At 42.0% G+C, this 6,695-nt stretch overlaps 1 protein-coding gene across 8 annotated transcripts in view; it reads left to right on the forward strand.

Annotated features, from left to right (window-relative positions):
• Nucleotides 1-6,418: 6,418 nt before the first annotated feature.
• The window catches only part of CCDC91 (coiled-coil domain containing 91), a 367,017-nt gene continuing 366,740 nt past the window's right edge, over nt 6,419-6,695 (forward strand). For all 8 annotated transcript variants that reach the window (XM_068561504.1, XM_068561503.1, XM_068561506.1 and 5 more), the window contains exon 1: nt 6,419-6,622. The gene's annotated coding sequence lies outside the window, so the exon portion shown is untranslated. The remainder of the gene's footprint in view (nt 6,623-6,695) is intronic.

A 6,695-nucleotide genomic window follows, 5' to 3' on the forward strand; every position in this document is an offset into this window, starting at 1 on the left:
TGTTGGATGATCCCTGAAACAATTCATATGGTTAGGGCAATGCAATGATTGACTTGATTTCTCACTCCCCCACCCCCAAATAAACTGTGGCAAGGGGGTTGGGAGTAACTTCTGGTTTACACCAATCAGGACTAACCAAGGTTAGGGTCAATTTCATCCAATATACCTGAATGCTGCACCATGGGGAAAGATTGGATAATTGTAGTATACCCTTTTGCTGCCCAATCACTTTATTTATTTATTTATTTATTTATTTGGCTGTGTTGGGTCTTCGTTGCTGTGTGCGGGCTTTCTCTAGTTGCAGCAAGCGAGGGTTACTCTTTGTTGCAGTGCGCAGGCTTCTCATTGCAGTGGCCTCTCTTGTTGCAGAGCATGGACACCATGTGCGCGGGCTTCAGTAGTTGCAGCATGCAGGCTCAGTAGTTGCAGTGCGTGGGCTCAGTAGTTGTGGTGCATGGGCTCAGTAGTTGTGGCGTGAGGGCTCAGAAGTTGTGGCTCACGGGCTCTAGAGCTCAGGCTCAGTAGTTGTGGTGCACAGGCTTAGTTGCTCTGCGGCATGTGGGATCTTCCCGGACCAGGGATCGAACCCATGTTCCCTGCATTGGCAGGTGGATTCTTAACCACTGTGCCACCAGGAAGTCCTACCCAATCACTTTAATTAGCAAATGTTTTCTGTCTGTCTCTCCAAAGTGTGTTAGCTTCACCTGGGGTTCCTCATGGTCTAGCAATCAGTGACAAGTTATTTAGTCCCAATGAATGCAAAATGCAATGGAAGAGAAAGGATGAAGTCATTGCAATAGAAACTCCCAATTAAAAAGAGGATATTTGGAAACATTGCACACTGGTCACTGTTTTTTGTCATATTCTGAAGAAAGGAGTAGTGAGGATTCCTGGCTGGCTGTGGTGTGTGTTCTTTAGGCAGGTGCTGCTTTGCTCTCTGTGTCCTTTATGTGGCCCTGAGAGGGTCATCGGGGAAGATGCTCTTTTCAGGAAGTTACACTATTTTGGCACCTCATTTCCTATTAGATGGAGTATGGAATTCTGAGGATCATCCTAACATTCCGTAGTCACAGGCTATTATCAGTCAGGCTTGGGGGTTATTTAATAATATATTCTCCCTTTAATATTAGGTTTTTGAACAATTTGCTTCTTGTTATTTCTGTAGGCAAGTGACCATGGCCAGAAACGATATGTAGTTCAAATTTTTATATCTTGGAATTTCTACTTCCTAGTAGATCTTCAGGCTTTACTAGTCTGAATTTAGTTTAATGGCCAATCCTGAGATCTCAGTTTAATGGCACCTGCATTGGGGATATTCCAAAGATGAATGGGGGGGAGGAGGGAAAGGCACCAATAATTTATTCCTTGTCTCCATCATGTTTCCCGTCATCTCTGTAATGAGCGTGATTCTTCCTTTAGCTAAGTAGAAATTAAACTGTTCCACCTTCGGCATGCTTAAGGTTATTAGGATTTCAGACATTTAAGTTTGAGGTCTGAAGGCTGTTGTTCCTAAAAGTGTCGACTACAGAGCTTCTTATAATCTTGGTCATGAAAGGTAGGGACTGTCTCTGAAATATTTTAACCAATCTACATATCATGAACCCAACTGGCTCATCAATGAGAGTCAATTTATAACATCCATCGTGCTTATCAACAAACCCTTAATTTCACCCATGAAAACCCATTTATAGCATTCATTTTATTGATTAGCATAGTCTCAAGTGTTAACGGAAGACAATGATAGCTGAAGCACTTATCCTTGCTATGTTTGGAATGCAACCTTTCTGATTAAACACCAGCTGAATACTTCGAAAGTATGAACTCTAGATTATGGCAACTGACAATCATTAGAAGATAAAGTAAATTAAGTAAAGTACATGCACACTTATATCACATTACCTACACTAAAGTATTTTGAGGTAAAGTATAACAAGCAAATTCACACTGACTTAACATTCAATACAATATTCAACATTCAATATTCAATACTGAGGATCAGTAGCAGAAAAATCAAACTCTATATTGATTTGATTTGAAGGCTCACATAAATGAACAATGAATATAGGAAAAGGAAGGGGCTAGAAGAGTGCTTATTGAAAAGTTTCACAGTTTGTTCCTTACATCCTTTCGCCTATGTATCGATAGTGTATATGCTGTTGCAGTCACCCATAGAAGTGAGACGGACACCCACCTAAAATTTGGTTCAGATTTCAACCATGCATATGCCAAGGGGTATAAGAAAGCTTATTGCTCACATGAGGAGACTTTCTAGAAAGAGCAGGGCAGGCTTCCCAAGCAGGTCCAAAATGGCTTTATAGGAGGGTTGGAGGAGAGCGCACAATGAGAGACTGGCCTTGGGCATATTATGGTGGCTAGGGCATGGCACTAGGGTGAACATTCCCTCTGGCACTGGAGAAGGGAGAACTCAGGCTTTCATATCAGCCTGTCCAGATGCGGGGCAAGAGGGAATGGGTGAGGCTTGAAAATTGTCAAAGGTCAAACATCAAAAATAGAATCAGAGTCTTTGTTACATATGCTTAGAGTTAGTTTTTTTCTTCTTTTTTTTTTTTTTTACTCCAACAAAGAAAATAATATAGTTGTTACATATTTATATGCTTTGAAAATAATTGTAGTAGACACTTGGCATTTATTTCACTCTCTCCACATTGTGCAGCACACACCTGAGAAGTTTAGGTGAAACTAACCTCACTCTTATTCTCAAACTAACCCAATTGGGATCATCTAATCCTGACCTATGGTGTTCCCCTGTCCATAAGAAATAGTTTGAGAGTGAGCACCAACCACAGGACTTTTGCCCAGAATTGTGTGATGTGGCCCCCTTTCCCCCATCCCCCTACCCTTGATTTGAATGAGAAAGCACATGATCCTTGTTGCTGAAGGCAGTCATCTTGTGACCAAGAAAATGAAGGGGACATGGAGCTGGAACCCTGATCAAATAAACAAAGATCTGTAGCATTGTACAATACAACAGTAATAAGCTGTGGTGTTTCATTCTTCATATCAGCAAGTGTACCGTCTTCTTCTTGAATCCCTTTCTTCTTTGAATAGCACCAGAAACTTGGGCGACATCTTTAGTTCTTTCTTAATTTTTTTTTGCTGCCCACATACCTTTCAAATCCTCTGACAATTTCATGGCTACTACCTCAACTCAGACTTTCAAAATTTCTCATTCTAGTTATTTCATCAGTCTTCTAACTGGTTTCTCTGTTTCTCCAGTCTTGGCCATCTCTTCCCTGTCTAATAATCCATCCTCCATACTGCTCCTGAAGTAATTCTCCCTGAACCTTGCCTAAATAACCCATTAGTTTTCCATTACCTGCAGGATATATAGCAAACTCCTTAGTGGTTTACAAAACTCTCCATTCATCTTGCCTCATCTACCTTTCCCCTTTATCCTGCCACATTTCCACACATCCTCACCTTTGCTTCACTATACCTACCTACACACTATACAATACTTACCTCAACAGTTCATAGGCAAGGAAATACATATACAGGTACATTTTCCTTTATCTGGAGCACACTTTCTTCTCTTCTTAGCTTGGCCAATTCCTACTGATTCTTCAAGACTCATCTTGAGCTTTACATTTTATGAGAAGTACTTCCTGTTTAGTACAGGGTGAATGAGGTGCTCCTCCACCACACTTCAACAATAAACAAACATGATTTCAGTGCTTATTATCATTCTATTTCATTTGATTCTCCATATCAGCTCCAAATTTATCTTCTTGAGGGCAGGAACCATGTTTCTCATCTCAGAAGGTTACAATCTATTAGCATGGTGGGTCTGCAGACACATACATAGCAAAGGTAGCTAACAATAAAAAAAGATGGCTTATGGAAAGTACCCTGACAAGGAATAGAGCCATAAATTCTAGAGGAGATAAGAAGACTCGTACATTGCAAATGGGAATGAAAAAAATGGTACAGCCACTTTGGAAAACAGTCCGATAGTTCCTCAAAAGGTTAAACATAGAGTTACCATATGACCCAGCAATTCCACTCCTAGGTATATACCCAAGAGAAATGAAAACATATGCTGACACAAAAACTTGTATATGTTCATAGAAGCACTATTCATAATAGCCAAAAAGTGGGAACAACCCAAATATCCATCAACTGAAGAGTGGATCAACAAACTTTGTCAAGATGGTGTGAAGTAAAAGAAGTCAGTTACAAAAGACTACATATTGCATGATTCCTTTCATATGAAATGTGCAGAATAGGCAAATCTATAGAGACAAAAAGTGGATTAATGCTTGTCTAGGGCTGGGAGGAGCAGGGAACAGTAGGAACGGGGAGTGACTGAAAAAGGATATGAGGTTTCTTTTTGGGGTGACGAAAATGTTCTAAAGTTGATGGTGGTGATGGTTGCACAACTTAGTGAATATACCAACAACCATTGAACTGTACTTAATAAAAGGAGAGAAAGACATCTTGGAGGTGGAGAGATTTGGGTTCACAAACAAATGATGTGAAAAGCAGAGGCAGTGTGTTGTAGTGAATCAACAAATCCTTTCGTTGGGCACAGCTGACTTTGAATCCTTTTCTGCCGCTTGGTCGAGTTACCCTCCCTAAGTCTGTATCCTCACCTAAAAAGTGAATATATTAATATACTTATTCCAGAGGATTAGTGTGATGACACATTAGATAATACGTTTAAAATATTTAGCCCAATTCCAGGCACATAACAAGTGCTCAATAAATACTTAGTTTTTATAAATCTGTTTAATACTGAATATTGGATTAAGTGGGACAGAGGTAGCATGTAGATATATCAATGAAAACCCTCAGAAACTCATCTGAAGTTTCTAGCAGAAAGAGATGAGACACACAATGATACAAAGATCATTGTTATGTATTCAGTTTAAGAAACATTTATTAAATTCTTCTAATCACTAGACACTGTGCTATGTTGCAGGATATACAAAGATAAAGGAGAAGTAGACTAAAACATATAAAATGACTTGGAACAGAACTCGCTTGTATGTAGGTGACTTACTGTATAATAAATCAGTGATCTAGTAAAAAAAGAAAAAAAAAAGATGTATAACTGAGAAGTGGTCCTTGACTTGGTGGTCTAGTAGACAGGTAAACAAATATGTGTAAGAAAGCATCAGATTTCCTATAATAGAAATCTGTTTGCTATGCACACAAAGAAGATGGTGGACAGGAAAAAAGGGTGTAGAAGAGGTGACATTCATGCTCAATATTGAAACTGTTCATTAATCACTTGAGCCTGCACTTATTGGAGAACTGATTGTTAGGATTCCTTGCTGACATATTCCACCTCCAGTACAGAGCAGGGATGATTACAGACTCGAGCCACTTTTGTTCAGTGGAAAGATGAGAAAAATAATGTCCAAAATGTTAAAGTTCAGAACGTTAAAGAATGCCTGTTATACAATGAACATGAATATTCCAGAGACTAATGCTCAAATTCCCAGGTTACTTGTCTGTCCTTCTTACTAGACTGTTAACTCCTTGAAGGCAAAGATCTTGAGTGTATCCTGTGCACTCTTGGATTGTCCCAACTTGGCTCAGTAGGGACAGTAAAAAATTGTTATATAAATTGTTAAATAGATGTTCCCCAAATCCCTCCCATGTCAAAAATGGAAAAATCTTTAACAAATGTCCTGGTGATTGTTTTTCTTTCACATCTATGGACAGTCTGAAATGGACCAAAAAAAAAAAAAAAAATCTACATAACCATGTCTGCTTTCAAATAAAACGGTCAGTTTTGTCATTCTCTCTTTTCTTTAGGAGAAATTATTTGAAGGTTTGGAAAAAAGGGGGTGTCTCGGTAGCGGATAATTGATTCTCTCTGAAACAGAGATGGCATCTACAAATTGCTGTGATCTGGAGATGAAGACAAGAACATACGTAATTCTAGAGCAGAGCTCTTTGGCTGAAGTCATACAGCAGTGGTCTGGAAAGGCTCTGGGCTTGGGTGCATCCTGGTGCTTTGAGAGTTCCGATACGTCAAGAGGAGATGGAGCAGTTGTCTACTCCGCTTTCTTGAGCACACGTCAGCATTTAACTGAGTTCCAGTATTTAGGGAACTCTGCTTGGAGGTGGTGAAGAGGATTGTTCCTCTTCTCTGGAACAATCCTACAAAGTCCCGGATGGCAGTGCCAACTTGGGGATGGTTTGATTTGCATGGATTCGGCATAGAAAAAGGGCCTGTCATTCAAGGGGAATTAGAAGCTGTAACCACCAGGAAGTAGCGCCTGAGTCAACCTCTTTCCCAGGGCAGCGATCCGAAGACCACTCGAGCCAGGGGTGGCGGCCCTCTGAAGATGGGGCCCCCGGGCTCGGCCTCAGCATAGGCACACGTGACGCGCTTGTGGGCGTTGAGTGACAGGCGCGGCCTTGGGCGGGCATTGGCGGAAATCAACTTCCGGGGGCAGAGGTGCTGGAAGCCGGGTGGTGCGTGGTACGTGGGCTACCCCAACTCGTGCAGCCGGGGCCCTGCTTCCCCGGGTCAGGGTCGCGCCCGCGTGCACGCGTGCGGGGCTGTGTCCTGGGGGTGGCTCACCTGGCGGCGTGGGAGAGCGGCGCGGCGGCGGCGGCGGCGGCGGCGGCGAGAGCCGGGGCGCAGGTAAACGGACGCTCGCCTTTCGGGTCTGGGGCCGGGGCCGCGCGAGGCCGGCCGCGCGCCCGGAGGCGGCCTG

The sequence above is a fragment of the Eschrichtius robustus genome, chromosome 13, assembly GCF_028021215.1.
Source record: "Eschrichtius robustus isolate mEscRob2 chromosome 13, mEscRob2.pri, whole genome shotgun sequence".
NCBI classification, from domain to species: Eukaryota; Metazoa; Chordata; class Mammalia; order Artiodactyla; family Eschrichtiidae; genus Eschrichtius; species Eschrichtius robustus.